The following is a 4,421-nucleotide window of genomic DNA, read 5'->3' as shown; positions in this document are numbered from 1 at the left end:
TTTCTTCATTTGCACACAAGGATGCAGGCAAGCGTAAGCACTCAGAGATAGTCAGAACACATCAGCATTAGTAACTTCCTATTAAACATGACATCTAGAAGTCAAGTCCATAACCACCCAGAGATATACAACATAAAGCACTGCACACTTTGCTTCTTCCTTTTTTTTCTCAATCAACACACATACTTTCTTTGATCCTACCTTCTTTTCATCCTTGTTCCAAGACTGCTGTAAGACACTGGTCAGCTCTGCTCCTTTGCTAGTCCCCCGCAAAGACCAGCTGCGGTTTCAGGTGCTCTGTTAGGAAGTGGGGAGAGCTCTATACAGGTGAGACCTGTTGGCAATTGCTAGCAAGAGGTCAGCCTAGGTGAGAGCTCATTGAATAGTGATAATTAACTTACAGAAATTCCTCATATACTCCTCAGATTATGTCATGATCCTTGGGTCCAAATCTTTGGTGCATAGAGTTTTTTCATGTTGGCCATAATCTTTGGCCTAGGATTCAGGGTTGGAGTCACAAACCTATTACTTTTTTTACCTCAGATGCAAATGGGAGAATGAAGGCTGAGCAGAAAGGAATGGAATGAATGGAAAGATATGCCCAAGTGTGAAGGGAGGGGTGAGTGGGAGTTGCAGCATGCATGAAATAGTTAATAGCAATGCAAACCACAAATGGTTACTGGTTTTCTCTGGAAATAGTGAGAGGGACATTGCATTACAAGCAGCAAAAGTAGCATTTTTACTCAATTATTTATTACACACACAAAAAAGAAACCACCAAGAACCCAAAAGCACTCAGAGAAAGTGCATAACAACACCCCTTTCACAGGTGAGAGTATTTATGTTTCACATGTGATGTATTTTGTTTTATTAAAAGGGGTACAAGTTAAAAATTATACACAAAAGGATGGGGCCATCATACTGAGTTCATTAACACTAATCATTTCTCTGAGGTGATTGAGGTAACCAAGCCACTCTTCTTGGCAGTACACAATAAAAAGGCAACATGCACAAACTGAAATACAAGAAAACATTTCATTTTATCTTAAAAGAAAACAGATCTGAAAGACTGAGTTTGTTGACTATGTGTCCTGGGTTCAGCAGCAGCAGTCATTTTTCTCCTTCTTGGTAGCTGGTGCAGTGCTGTGTTTTGACTTTTGGCCTGGGAACAGAGCTGAGAACACTGACATTTTGGTCTGGCCAAGGACTTTGTGAGCCTCATGCTCTGCCAGGGAGGAGGGGAAGCCAGGAGGAAGCAGAGACAGGACACCTGACCCAAACTGACCAAAGAGGTATTCCATACCACAGCACGTCATGCCCAGGATGTAACTGAAGAGTTACCTGGAAGGGCTGGGAGTCTGCAGGGTTGGAGGAGGCATCGGTCGGTGCTTGCTCGGGCTGGGGGGGGGGCGAGTTATTGGTCAGCTGGTGGTGAGATGATGTATTCTCTTCCCTTGTTATTTCCTTTCTCATTGTTATTATTGGTGGTAGCAGTAGTGATCTGTGTTATACCTTAGTTACTAAACTGTTCTTATCTCAACCTGTGGCAGTTGCATTCTTTTCAATTCTCCTCTCCGTCCCTCCAGGAGTAGGGGGAGGGCAAGAAGGGGGGGAAGTGAGTGAACGAGCTGTCTAGCTGGGTTTAAACCACTACACTATGAAACTCAAAAAGTAGGCATATACCAAACTGGATCTTTCATTCACTTTAGTCAGGCTCATATTCTGCAGGAGTTATCTTTGCTGCCTAGTAATAAAAGCAATTGCAAAGGAATCATATAGGTGTATCATAAAATTATCCATTTTTGTTAATACCTACATCAACATACTACACAGAATGCCAAGGCACCAGGGAAATATTTTTCTGTCCATGACTAGCAAGAGACACTAGGACCTACAGCAATTTATTTATCTGAGGTCATCCTGCATCCCATATTTTGGTAGTTCCATCAAAAGATCAAAGCAATCACAAATATTCTGTACCATTCTTTTCCCTACTCCCACAACTTTTTGTCTGAAATGAGGGAAACCTGAACAGAGTTTGGTGCCAAATACACAAAAGGTGTGCTCCCTTAAAAAACTTTGCCTTTTGCTCATCTAAACCTCCTTCACTTCAATGCATTGAGAGAAATGGCTTAGTCACTGGTTTGGTGCTGGTATATGCCCGTAGCAGAGATGGTAGGGTAAGACCCTGCCTTTATACAAATTTGTTCATGGCCCTATTGAGTATGTACTAAAACCAGTGTAATAACAGAAATATCATCAACTTTCTTCTGCTTGGAACAAAGATTTGATTTTGTCTTGTGCAGCAAAAGTGGTAATCATAGAATAGTTAGGGTTAGAAAGGACTTTAAGATCATTTAGTTCCAATCCCCCTGCCATGGGCACGGACACCTTGCACTAAATCGGGCTGCTCAAAGCCCTGTCCGATCTGTCCTTGAACACTGCAGGGATGGAGCATTTACAATTTCCTTGGGTAACCCATTCCAAAGCCTCACCACTCTCACAGTAAAGAACTTCTTCCTTATATCTAACCTAAATCTCCCCCATTTAAATATGAATCCATTACCCCTTGTCCTACCACTACAGTCCCTGATGAAAAGTCCCTCTTCAGTATCCTTGTAGGCCCCCTTCAGATACTGGAAGGCTGCTATGAGGTCTCCATGCAGCCTTCTCTTCTCCAGGCTGAACAGCCCAAACTTTCTCAGCCTGTCTTTGTATGAAAGGTCCTCCAGGCCCCTGATCATCCTTATAGCCTTCCTCTGGACTTTCTCCAGCAGTTCCATGTCCTTCTTATGTTGGGGACACCAGAACTGTACACAGAGACCTAATCTATATAGTGTTTCAGAAAAAGGAAAGAGATAAGAAAAACCAAACATTTCAATGTTAACGAAGTCAGGTATTCATCCCTGGGAGGATGGACTTCTTAAGTAGCTTGCTGACTGCCACAATTCTAAGGGATCAAATAGTCAATAACATGACAATATGGAGAGGTGGCTTTTGGTGAAACCTATAGGTGTAGCACACCTAGATTATCTAAGCTCAAACTGGAATCATTGACTGATAGTTTTTAGTTGAAAGGAATGTTCTTTTAGTAAAGGTATCTTCTTAGCCAGACTTCTCAATCTTAAATATTAATGATTTTACCACCACATTCTTTAACAGTATTTCTGTGTCATGGAACAACTGGTGGACTGGATGTCACACATAATCAAATAAGAAAAGGTGCAAACCACAAACAACTTACCTTTGAAATTTCGCCTCTGTGCCCTTCTAGTTTTGCAACGCACTTTTTTGTTTCTGCATTATAGATTTGCTGATCCTGTTGTAGTAGATTAGGAGCCATTCGCGATTGTCATGCTTAAGCATGCATTTCAATAAGAACATTTTAATAAGGTCAGAAAGGCCTCATCCTCAGGCTTGATTTCAATAGACATAGGAGACAGTTTCCCCCAAGGATAAAGTATCTCAAAAAAGATCTGTAATGCAATTGGAAAAGGTTGTTTTCTTAATGGCTTCAGCTTGAAATCTTATAAAATGTAAAAACAAATATCCACATAGAACATGGACTACTGAAGTAGATGCATGTACAATATGTTCGGAAAGCCTTCATTAGATTTCAGATATTCATTCTATTTAACAAGCTATTAATTATATTTAATAAGCTACATTTCAGCATTAATTGATTACATTTCAGCAAATTTTTTTACATTGTCCTATGTCTTAATTCAGCAACTACAGCAAATCAGATCCAAGTAGTTCCACCCATTTAGTGTATCCTGTTTCTGAAACTGCAAATCAAAACAGTTAAGTATGTAAAAATAATATGGTATTGTCACTGTGCACTACAATATAACACTATGCAGGTGAATATTAAAAGCTATTTATTGTAATTCCTAGAAAAATAATAAGCATATAAAACTGCTTATTTCTTATTTCACTACTTCTTTATTATGTATTCTCCTGCTGTGCGTTTAGAAAGCCTAGGAGCAAATACACCTTTACATTTCCAACTACCTTTTTCATTTAAGAACGTAAGAAAGTGAACCTGTTGAAGCAAGTCCAGAGGAGGCCACAAGGATGATCAGAGGGCTGGAGCACCTCTCCTGTGAAAAGTTGGGCTTGTTCAGCCTGGAGAAGAGAAGGATGCGGGGAGAACTTAGAGCAGACTTCCAGTGTCTAAAGGGAGCCTACAAGAAATCTGGAGAGGGACTTTTTACAAAGGCATGTCGTGACAGGACAAGGGGGAATGGCTGAAATTGTAAAGCTGAAAGAGGGTTGGGTTTAGATTAGATATTAGGAACAAATACTTTACTATGAGGGTGGTGCAACACTAGAACAGGTTGCCCAGAGATGCTATGGCTAGCCCATCCCTGTAAGTGTTCAAGGCCAGGCTGGATGGGGCTTTGGGCAACATGTTCTAG

General features: G+C 40.8%; 1 long non-coding RNA gene across 1 annotated transcript; it reads right to left on the bottom strand.

Annotated features, from left to right (window-relative positions):
• Positions 1–639: 639 nt before the first annotated feature.
• On the bottom strand, positions 640–3,833 carry LOC134174244 (uncharacterized). Its single transcript, XR_009968572.1, has 3 exons — positions 3,245–3,833; positions 1,665–1,744; positions 640–1,091 (listed from the first exon to the last, which is right to left on the bottom strand). It is a non-coding gene; the product is annotated as an uncharacterized LOC134174244 (long non-coding RNA).
• Positions 3,834–4,421: the final 588 nt, after the last annotated feature.

This window comes from Pezoporus occidentalis, unplaced genomic scaffold (assembly GCF_034315485.1).
Source record: "Pezoporus occidentalis ecotype Australia unplaced genomic scaffold, CSIRO_AGI_Poc_V1 ctg59, whole genome shotgun sequence".
In the NCBI taxonomy this organism is placed as follows: domain Eukaryota; kingdom Metazoa; phylum Chordata; class Aves; order Psittaciformes; family Psittacidae; genus Pezoporus; species Pezoporus occidentalis.
Note: the sequence above shows the minus strand (reverse complement) of the source record. Positions and strands in the feature narration are given on the sequence as shown.